Genomic DNA, 12,888 nt, shown 5'->3' with positions numbered 1-12,888 from the left:
AGGCCTCTCCTTTTCTTTTTCGCAACCATGTCCAGATTGATGGAATCAATTTCATTGCTTTCTTGACTTCTTCACATGGATTCCAATAAAATTTCAGAGGGATTCTAGTGTGGTCGATTGTCATTCCAATTCATCCATTATTATTATTAAAGTAGCTTAGTGTGCTATGCCACTCATGCCATGCACCTCCTAACCTTATAATGTTGATCAAATTACTAAGTTCATGTTGATCTTAACAATAATGTATCTTAATTTATTCAACTATATATGCCACTAAAAGTACGCAAGTGATGAGAAAATAAAATCATCTAAAATAAAAAAAAGAATGAAGCGCAGCCCATATAAAACATAGAATAATTCCAAATGAGATTTTTATATTTGATGGAGATATAAGTATTGATATGTCTCTTTTTATTATTTTAAACTTTTAAAAAATACGATTTTATAATATAATATTAGAATTATGGATAAAAAATTTAGAGTTAGATTCCTGTTATTTCTCAAGAAAAAAAAATAGTATAAGATGAAAAAAAGAAAAAAATATATGTAATAAATTCACGCAAACCCCAAAAAAATTCTTGCACGAAGAGTTGTGATTGATATGTTTATTTTCTTATTAATTTAAATTTTTAAAAGAAGTAATTTCATGAATTAGATGCAAATTAAACACAAAGCACAGTGATACTATATTTTTCAACCAAAAATTATTAAATATTTTTCTTTTCAGTTGTCATAACAAAGATGTAGGTTTCACATATATATTTTAACTTCCAAAGCATAAACCAAGGTTGTTGGCTAGCTATATATATCATGCATATCCATGAGTGTCTAATTAAGCTAGGAAGCTCTAGGGAGGTAGGAATCTATGTATCTCTTGTCCAAGTTTACACCACATTTATTGGCACCTAGATTATGAGAGCAAGAAAAATGTGAAGTTTCTTAACTACGAAATGAAAATGTTCTAAGTTAGGTATCAATTAAGAGTTAATATTTAAAATAATTTTTGTCATTTGATTTTCGATTTAATTTAATTTTTTAATTTTTAATTGATTCAAATTATACTCTAAAAATTTAAGACGTGATTCAAGTTGGCCACTTCATTTATTTCCATCATCAAAGAAATGACGTGGCACAATTAAATGACTTTGTTTTGTTATTTGCATTCTAAACGATGTCGTTTTATTCCTTCCCATTTTTTTCCTTTCTCAATGTCTAAACCTTCCACCACCCTATTGTTACCACCTTCAATCATACTTTTCCAACCCACCACCCTCCTCTTCCTCACCTTTTCCCCCTCTTGTTCAGTTGAGACATTATCACTCACTCAACTATAAAGCTATTTCTCAAATTTTAGAGTCACGATGAAAATCACTACCACATAATGGCCAAGTTATCCAATACCATCTTCAACCATATTTCTACTACTATCACCGTCTCCTCCTCCACAACCGCCTCGAGTTCTGACTTTTGTTTCTCTCTCTCCACCAACTTTTTGTTAGGCCCATCTCTTAAGCTCACTTACTCCCCCACCGCCACATCGACCGCCACAACTTCCCTCCCATTCTCTCTTTCCTTGAAATATGGGTTGGGGCTGATGGGGGCCCTTGCCACTCTCCTTTGGTGTTTTCTGCCAGCTTTAACCTTTTCTCTTTTTATGTCCCTCTTTCCTCTTTCTTCCTCCATTTTAAACCCCAATTCCATCATTTTTTCTTCAACAAAATAGTATTTTTTCAGTTGGCAAGAGATGAAATTGGAGTTTTTTTGTTTCAGAGACAACAACAACAATCATGTTAATAATACCTCTGGAACTGTGTTTGTTTTTGAGCGTGAGAAGAGGAACAATAGAAATGGTGAACGACGTAGCATTTTAGCTGGTATTGCGGTTATGACTAGGATAGTAATGCTTGTGACGAAGGGACTTCTGTTGAATATGCATTGAGGAGTGAACTTTCGGGAGAATTTCGGAGTTGAAGATGTCGTATTTGACAATAAACAAGATCGGGTTATAGAGGATTGTTGAGCAATTTAGTTATACATTAGAGAGTTGAGGAGGAGGGTGGTAGTGATAGTGGTGAGGGTGGTGGGGTTGGGAAGGTATGATTGATGGTAGTGGAAATGGGGTGGTGGGAGGTTCAGACATTGAGGAAGAGGAGAAAAAAGAAGAGGAGGGTAGAACGACATTGTTTAATTAGGTGTAAATATAGTAAAACGACATCATTTAATCGTGTCACGTCATTTTTTCGGTAATGAAAAAGGACGGAGGGGCTAATTTGAGTCACGTCTTAAAGTTTTAGGATACTGATGGATCTAGTTGAACTTGAGAAGGGGGGGTTGAATCAAGTTGGCTTAAAACTTAAAGTTTCAAACTCTGTTTCAGCTGTTGCTCGAGTTGCAGGAGATTTTTTCATTTTATCTCGTGCAGAATAAGTAAAGAGTAGGGATTAGAAGATGAAGGCCAGCATGTATCTTGGTTTGGATTCAACGTGCAATGAATCCTATGTCCAGTCTCCACCACAAACCATGGTGAAATTTTCACTAGAATTCTCAGATTACATACACCAATACTATTGAATTACTCCCTAATTCAACTAGTATCTACCCCTAAGCTTTCTACACCAAAGCTTAGCTTCCCATAGTGCTGACCCAACTAAGGAGGGGAATCAAAACAGATTCAGACTCACCAAGTGCTCACCCAACTTGGCAAAGGGGAACTAATCCTAGTTCAACAACTCAATACATCAGAAATCAGTGCGTATTCTGCATCACTCATGCCTTTTTTCTCTTGGCTTTTCAACTTCTCAATATTAGCCTTTTCAAAACAGAAAATGACACAAGACATGCATAATACAAAGATCAGAAATTAAGCTTGAGTAGAAGAAAAAAATTCTAGCTCTGTGTTAGAGATGGTGCTCTGAGTGTGTGCTCTTTTTTTCTTGCTTTGAAATGATAGAATGAAACTTCTTATATATCTTCAGCTTGCCTTCAATTTTGCCTCTTCCATTTCCTTGTACCAGCTGCTTGTTGGAACTGTCACTGCTGGCATGCAGTCCTTTCTTCATCATGCTCCACTACCTCTGCTATCCGAGGAGCTCGACCACTACCTCTGTTGTCCTTTGTTTTTCTTTCTTCCTTAGCAAGCTCTCCTTTTTCATTTTGCTCCATTTTCCCGCTGCTACTGCTCTTTGCTCGTTTGTGTTTTGCTCAACCACGATCCAGAGTGGTGCTCTGCTGATGTCCTTGAGTTAGTGGGTGTCCTAGTGTCATTTCTTGCTTTTACAGAGCCACACCTGTCTTTGCTTTTGTCCAGCTATCCTCATTTGCTTTTAGCAAATACATAACCATTTATTTTGCTGAACGGTGCTATGAGGAGCATTGGCTCTTTTACATGGCTGAAGCATAAGCTAGTCTTGGACTTATTTAATTTCTTGAATAACCAAGTGGATAGACCAGTTTCATTGTTTGACAGTGAGAAGAGTTATGAGCCTGCCACAATAAAACACACATTAAATAATATTGGGCTTTCAACCCAAATGAATATTTGTCATCATTTATATACCCAAAATCAACTTAAACTTAACCAATACAATTTGGGCCAATTGAAAATTAGAAGACTAAATTGAGTCGAAAATTAAATTTTAGAGACTAATTTGAATATTAACTCTATAAGCTAATAATGTCATGGTTTTAATTATTATTTTTGCCCATTCACTTTTGCATCAAAGGGCAACAACGATATTCCTCAAAATTATTGACTAAGGGAGGAGACGAAGTGACTCCATTTTCTCACTAAGTGCTGCAAACAGGGTTTAGCAATGTGCATGGATTGGCTACAACCTACTTAATTGTAACAATATCATGAAAGATTTTGGACAAATACATTGACACAATACAAAATGAGAACTTGAATTTCTTCTCCAATCATATTTACCAGTAATTTCAGTCTATAACAATCAAGTGTAATAATACTTGCCATATACGTAAGCTATTTTCTAATTACCATTGTTATATATATGCTTTGAAATAAATAAGAAAATGATTATCTTAGAGCAATCGGCCACTCATCACACTAACTTAAAGTAAATGATTATCTTTACATTTAAAATGCAAAAAACACTGAATTTAAGAAAAATGAAAGGACCTTAGGAGTTAGGACCCTTTCATTTCGCCACGTAATTGTAAATAAAATTAACATTTAATTAAATAACCAATATACTCCAAGACCAATAAGAAATAGACAACAAAAAATTCACATGATATCGTTGGTCTCACCAAATTTAGAAAGCGTTTAATCTGCAAGAAGCTTTTTGGAGTCGTGACTATACCCTTTATGTCTTCCTCGATCATATCTAACAATCAACCAAATTTTTTTTATTATTGACCACGGTAATAAATTAGCTCAAAGGAATGAGGGGCTGTGCTGTGTACATTAGTTAAACGACATACAACAACAAATTAAACGACAACAACTTGTTTTAATTCTAATCTAAATGAAAAGTCTACTAATTATATATTTTTTTTAATCAAAAACTCAACACAATAAGGTGGAGCATGTTAGAATATAATTAGGATCAATTATGATCAATTAAAATTATTTAGTATATCTGAATATTTATTATAGGAGATTATGTCTTTATTATTACGATTCTGTTAGTACCTATAAATACCCTTTATATTGTATCATTCGACACAAATTGAATAGACAACTTGATTACATTCAATAATACACAAATCCTTTCTCCAGTTTAGTCTCTTATTTCTAACAGAGCAGTTAGAAAATACAAAATTATTAGGTAACAAAACAGAACATTAAACTGTAGTCATCTCCAGCATTACCATCAACAACTAGAAAGATCAAAATCAGTCCACTCTTTATAACTCTTAATCGACTTGTTGATAACTTCCGCAACACCTGCTTCTTGATTTCTGAATATCCTATTATTCATTTCCAGCCAAATATTTCAGATAATAACACAAAAATCAATCAACCACCTATTGTGTTCATCCTTTTTAGTAGGAGTCTCTGTCTAACTCTCGAAGTGTTATTTAATTGTTCATGAAACAGGCATAATTTTTTATAAGCAAACAATCAAACACACCACATCTGTCAAATAAACTCATAATCCAAAAATAAATAGTAATCATTCTCAAAATTTTTTTTACACAACACACAATCAGTATCATTATTTTGACCAACAATGCCTAGTCTACTAATTATATTAAACAAAATGGTCACATTATTGATGAATGACAAAATTTCATCAATTCCTAGTGTAATGCTTTCCCACAACAAATTAAAGGATAAAGGAAACAAAAAAGCTAATGAGATTGTTTGCCAACATCTGTCACACACATCTAATCTTAAGAAGAAAGAGAGGCACAACACAACACAGCCCCTCATTCCTCTTAGCTAATTGATTACCATAGTCAATAATAATAAAAGAATTTGGTTGATTGTTAGATATGAGGGAGACATAAAGGGCAAGTCTCAAACCCTAAAAGCTTCTTACAGATTAAACGCTTTCTAAATTTGGTGAGACCAATGATATCATACGGACTTCTTGTTGTCCATTTCTTATTGGTCTTGGAGTATAATGCTTATTTAATTAAATCCTTATTAATTATATTTACATAATATGTGCCCAAATTAAAGGGTCCTAACTCCTAAAGTCCTTTCATTTTTCTTCATAATGGGAGAGAATATTGGCACATGCTTATTCATATGTACCTATAGTTTTGGTTCTAGATCAAAGCAACATCGGTGTCAGTGTAGTCTAGTGCGTTTTAGTTCACTATTTTGTCGTTTTTTTATATGCTTCTGTGGAGTGCGGAACATCTATTATTGCACGGATCAATTCACTAAAACCATCAAAATTATTTTTAGCTTTTAATAATTAACCATTCTTACCCACCAATAGGTTAAAATTAAAATTAAATACCCATCTCTGAAACTTTTAGATTTTGTGGAAAAAGTTTTCTAGCACGAGTGTAATGCTAAAGAGGAAAAGAAATAGGTATAAACTTATTTTTTGTATATATATATATATATATATATAGCACGAGTGTAATGCTAAAGAGGAAAAGAAATAGGTATAAACTTATTTTTTGTATATATATATATTTGTGGGAATTAATTGAGTAAAGTACTTATAACAAGAAAAATGTTTCAAAATTTTGATCCCATATATTTGAAACAATTATGCTAAGTGTACATTATAATTACTCATTAAAATCAGTCATTAGTATAAAATACATGTTAAAATATAAATACATATTAAAAATAAATTAATTCATACACATTTATATATAAATATATTGGTGACTTGTTTTAGTTACTGATTTTTGTGTAGGAATAGTAGTTTTGTATTTTAAAGTCTTTTCTCTATTCACTAAAAATTTAATATAGAATGAGTTTAATTAGGGAGTTAAAGCTTTTTTCAACTAATTTATATGTATATAAGTTATTTAAAAATTATTTTTTATTTTAAATCTTATTTAAACACTAAATTTTAAATTATATATTCTAAACTTTTCAAAAAATGAGAGTTTCAAGAATAATTTAAGAATAAAAAGTTAGTTAGCTAGTGTTAACTAATTAAAAATTAACTAGTTTTCAATACTTATTATTATTATTATTATTATTATTATTATTATTATTATTATTATTATTATTATTATTATTATTATTATTATTATTATTATTCAATTGCTCCCTACAGTTTCGCAAAATTTTTAATTAGGTCCCTGCACTTTTTTTCTTTTTAATTGAATCCTTGTACCAATTTTTTTAATTGAGTCCCTACACTATTTTTTCCTTTTATTTGGGTCCCTGCACCAAATTTTTTTTTAGTTGGGTCCCTATAAAATTAAAGCAATTACTACTAAGAAGGATCTAATTGAAAAAAAAATTAGTGTAAGAACCTAATTAAAAAGAAAAAAAGTATAAGGATCTAATTAAAAATTTCACAAAACCAACAAATAATTAAATCTTATTATTATTATTATTATTATTATTATTATTATTATTATTATTATTATTATTATTTAGTCAAAAGCTAGTTTTTTTTAATTTTTAGAGCCTAAGGCCTAGTCAGCTGGAATCAATATATGTGTATTCATTCCGTCTATCTATAATTCTATATTATATTTTGATTTTATTAACCCTACTAGCTATGGCATGCATGTGAAAAGTTTCCTTTTGGCAACCATCAAGTGATGGTAACAAACAAAATTAAAACAAATTAATCTTTGGAAATTTACTATTATCGTCTATTATTTAGGGCTAAGTCACATAATAATCAATTTTAATTTAAATATTCACCGCATGCAAACAATTAAGTACTGGCAGCAAATTAAAGCAGTGAAACTGGAAAGGCAATATATATAGGAGGTACAACACATACATATAGAGACAATCCACGAAAATAAATAAATAAATATTTTGAAGGGTTTTAGTACCTTTTTAAGTATGCCAATGATTACGTGACTTAGTTGAATTAAAATGATATAATTATCATCAAATTATCATTTATATACCTTAAAAGGATACCTAAACCCCATCAATAAAACACTATATAATCTATCTACATATCTACATATATATATTTAAGTAATGCTACATTATCAACAAAATTTATTATTTTTAATTAATGGTTTTATTTTAAATATTAAGTACTAAATTTTAAACTTTAAATTTTAATCGTAAAAAAATAAAATATTGACTAATATATATTGATAAAAAAAAAGTATTGTTTCCTTAATATTTCTCATTATAATATACAACAAGAAATAATCGGATTGGAACACGATTGTATATATTGATATGGCCAATAGAATTTCATTCAGAACCTTATCGGTTTAAACCTTAGAATAGTTAATTAGGTTTTCATATGAATGCATTCGATTTTCTTAGAATAGTTATAATAAGAATGAAGATATTTTATACCTTAAAACAATACGCATCATTTTAACCTATGGTATGAGATATCACATGATGCACACACATGTATAATAAGAAGTGTTTGAAAAGATAATATTGTTAGAGATATAATCTTCATGTATTTTTTTTTATTAGTTTAAATTTTTTTAAAAAAAGTATTTTATATATAATATTCGAGTTTTTTTAATTGTCCGATAGATCTACAATTCGATCCTAAAAGAAAAAGATAAATTACAAGAGTTGGTGGGTGACAAGATTAGTTGGATGCCAAAAACGAAGCGAATGTGATAAAAAAAGATTTTACAAGTCAACCCCAGATGAAGATACCTATGTGGTTTAAATAGAATAATTGACAAATTAAATTTTTCAAACAAGTAATTAAGGACGGTGGAGCGGGAATTAAAGGCCTTCACGAGATCATTACAAACAGTCTGTCCCAAACTCTGTGTTAAGGATTAAAAGATTCTAAATCTATTACATTTAGAGTAATCATACATGCTCTCCTCAAAATTTGTTTTATTTTTCTCTCATTTTTAATATTAAAAAAATATTTAAATATAAAAAATAACTCATCAATCTTTTTGTTTCACTTTTTGTAAACAAAATTACTATATCTAAAGTTAGGAGTGAGACTTGAACCCAAAACTTCTAAGTAAAGAGAAGAAATTATATCGTTTGAGTTATATAGTTCATTAGTGAGTAAAAATTCTTCTTATATCTAAAAAGATATAATATAAATATAAAAAAAAAATTTACTTTGATTCTTTAAACTGGATTTGGATCTTCTAAATTTTGAATTCTCATTTTAGAATGTAAAATATGATCTCTCACCATTTATTTCATAAGTGGGACCAAAAGTAAATATGAAAGAGAAACTATTTAAAAATAAATGGTCATACTTTATCCTCTAAAGTAAAATTCAAAATTTAGAGAATCTAAATCCCTTTAAACTATGTAATGCTAGTTTTTTAGTTTTTATTAATTATGTTACATTTACATAAAAAATAAGTATTAAATTTGTTATACGTATAAAATATATATTAAAATATAAAATATATTTTTAAAAATAAATTAAATAATATATATATTTATTTACAAATACGATTGATTTAGTAGTTATTTTTTTTATATATGTAACATTTTCTTACTCCTTATTCTTTACACCTCTTGAAGTTCGTGTGACTTAATCATTAAAGTAACTTATTTCATGTGGAATAAGTCGTTGTCAACAGAAAATTTCCGTTCATTCAATTCCAAAGATTATTAACTCTCACTTGAACCAAATTAGAACGCTATATTATATAACATATGAATTTTTTTTTATTAAAAAAAAAAGGCAACATGATTACATGGAGATGATGATTTAAGAAGATAAATTATTGCTCACAAGGCTTTTTCCGAAATTGGAAGAATGATTACGAAATGCATGGTCAACTTTTCTCTGCCTTACGTACACCAAGTTGCATCTCTAATCTTACTAGCCGGGCCGGCAAGGGCAATTCCATGCCTCCCCTAATCATAAATTGGTGAAAATTCAGGTGCAGTCGATTTTATGTAAAGTTGATAGCTGAGAGGTGTTAGATAATTTGGCCGATTTGACTAAATTTTTATCTAACGTCTCTCAACTATCAACTTTACGTATAGTCGATTGCACCTGAGTTTTCACCTCACAAATTAAGCATAACATCAAATCAAATGCCAAGGAATTTTCATTTATTGAATTCTAGGTTATCCTTATTAGCGGCTTGGTGGTGTCATTAGTCATTGAAATCATGGTCATTAGCCGATTCGGTGGTACTTGCTAGAGTCATTCAAAGTTTTTTTTGGTCTTATTATTATTAGTTATAATGAAATTTCGCATCACGGGGGGACAATCAAATTAATGAGACGAATATAATTGTTCATTTCAATCGGATCAAGGAAAAGGTATATTGTGTTTTATTTATTTAGGTTTAATTAATTGTCTAGGACATACATGGGTTGAAATCTTTAAGTAAAGTATTAGAAATTTCATAGTGAAGAGATTTTAAAAAAAAAATATTGTAATTAAGATGTTAAAAATCTGTAATACTATTTTTAATTATATTATTGAAAAGCTTAATGAGTGACTTGATAGATAAATCCTATTTATAATTTAACATTCTCATCTTCAAAATAAAATTATTATTGTTTCTCATGCATTTTATCTATTGGAATTGACCTATACCTAATTGGACTAATAATCAATAAGACCCAATAAAGCTAATATTAGGTGTTGGACAATTAGATAATAACCGGACGGCCCATAGAATTGAAGTAACACACGTAGGTTTGTTTTAAGGTACTAGAATATAGATTAAGACTCAGTATTATATTTATTAGTGTAATATTAATATTAAAATTTTAGTGTTTCAGTATTTTCAAAAAATGAGAATACAGGAAATTAAAGTTTTTAAAAATAAAAACTAAAACTTAAATAACATTTTATACCTAAAATATTCTTATTTCAATTAATTAATTTTAATTTTATTCTTTGTTCAAATTAAATTAGAATTTTATTTTTATTTCGGTCTTTGTCTCCTATTTTATACCAAACACAATACTGAAACTTATTTCCGTCTTTTTGTCTCTCAATTTTCTGTTTTTATTAATCTCAATCTCTCGATTTTTATCTCTCTTCCAAAAACTATCTAAATTATATACTCTTTATATATATACTCTCTAATTTTTAGACCATAGGATGATTATGATATCACTTGCTTTGATTAATGATGTCATTTAATTTTTACAATAATTCAAATTGTTAAGTAGTTTCACATTTTTCATGGACCCATCACCTATTGTTCTCTTCAACAATTCAACCTGTATTTTAATTTTCTTATTGCAACTCAAAAAGTTATCCAATAATAACTTGGAAGATAAACTCCCAAGAATTCCTCTATGGATAAAAGAGGCAAAAAAACATAATAATCTTGATATAGGACCACCAATTGTGTAATGTCTGTGTTGTGGTTGTGGGTATATATATATATGGTTTTACTATCATTATGTTATACTTTTATGCATAGGAGGGGGACCATATAGTAATAAAGTAGTAATGCACACCCACGAGTAGCCAAGTTTCCCTTCATCTCTAGGTATACATATACGAGAAATTATTATTACATGTTTATAAAATATTCAGAAAAATTATGCATAATAAGTATAATACATCAACACTTACTATTTAATTTTATGTATTTTTATATAATTGTTTAAATTTTTAGATTAATAGATTCATAATATAGTATGTATGACGTTAAGATTAATTTTTTTTATTTAAAATATCACTCGTTGTTTAATTAAATAATGAAATTTAGTTAAATATTTAATTAATTTTTGTATATATAAATATATATAGCAATATCATATGACTAATAAAATTGATTATTTTTTGTTATATTTAGCTAATATTTATTTTTTTTAACAATAAAGTTCAATATAGTAAGTAGAGTAAAAGAAAACAGAATAAATAAAAAAATAGGACTAACAAAAGTCCATCACATTATTATTTTTAAAATTGTTATCGACCATAAAAAAAATTTACACTATTTCACTTCTTATAACTCACAAAAAATTTATTAATAATTACCGCAACAATTCATTCTTCTTTCTAAAATATTCCTCTGTCTCTTTCCATTTAAATATTCTAAATGACCGTAAAAAATTCTATGAATTATTTTTTTCACTTTTCCTTTTTATTAGATATTCTTATCCAATTTTTAAAATGTTGTTTAATATGCTTAAAATAGATAATAATTTACCTATCTCGAGTAACTAAATGTACCATATTTGTTAAATAAATTTACAGTCTAAAAATAAGTGATGAATATATTTAACATCTTTTTTATATAAGACACATATATTATCCTTTTGATCAATAAATCCAAATCTATTCAATCTCTTCTTAGTATTTATCCTGTCAATCAAAACAAATCAAACAAATAGCTAAATTTTTGGAGGAATCAAACCTCTCTAAATAGTTCTTGTAAAGTTGTAACTTGTTATATCATTTAAAAGATTTTTTGCCTGTAAAACCAGTACAAAGGAGTTGAGTTAGTAAAAAATATACTTACTTTATCATACTTGTATACAATTATATCCTCTTTGTCTATTATTAATTTAACTAGTCTTAAGATATCATAAAACTAATTCGTTGGTTCCAACTTTCATTGATATAACTTTTTTTGGTCTATTGGAAGTTCTATATCCATTCTAACTCATTCTAAAATCTACAATTTCGTATGAAAGATCATTTTTAGTTTGACAAATTGAAAAAAACTTTTAAATATTTTCTTTCAACAAATCACATTGCAGCCAATTATTTTTTCATAATCGAATTTTTTTCCATCTTTTATTTACCTCCATAGACAAGTCATTAATCATTTTGTAATTAACAAATATTTTTTCATAAACTTTCTTTGCAGATAGTATCTAATTAGATAATATCACATTAAACTTTAAATTATTACAAGAGCATACATTTTTCTTTTATAATGGACAATTCTCTTTTGAAAAATACCATCACTATTTAAATAAAAACGCTCTATTTCGAATCACTGTATCTCCAATTTTCAATTTATCTAATTTTTTCGGAGCTTATACTATTTCTTATTTTTTACCATCTTTTTATTCCATAAAAATCTTTTATACAATACAGTTAACTTTTCTACAATTATTTTGGTATCTTATACAAGTTAAGATAGTATACCAGCAAGTTATTGAACGCTTTAAATTTTAAAGTCTTAAATCATAATTTTAATAGTATAAAAATTTGGATAAAAATATTAAAATGTGTAGAATTCACCGTGAATTAAGTGTTATTATTTTGTTCTTAAAAAATTAATTTTTAATAAAATAATTTGTTTAGAAAAATTATTTTTGTCTTTACAAATAATTTTAGTTTAACAAAATATACTAAATATAAAAAGACA

Source organism: Arachis hypogaea, chromosome 18 (assembly GCF_003086295.3).
Source record: "Arachis hypogaea cultivar Tifrunner chromosome 18, arahy.Tifrunner.gnm2.J5K5, whole genome shotgun sequence".
In the NCBI taxonomy this organism is placed as follows: Eukaryota; Viridiplantae; Streptophyta; class Magnoliopsida; order Fabales; family Fabaceae; genus Arachis; species Arachis hypogaea.
This window is presented reverse-complemented; position numbering follows the sequence as displayed.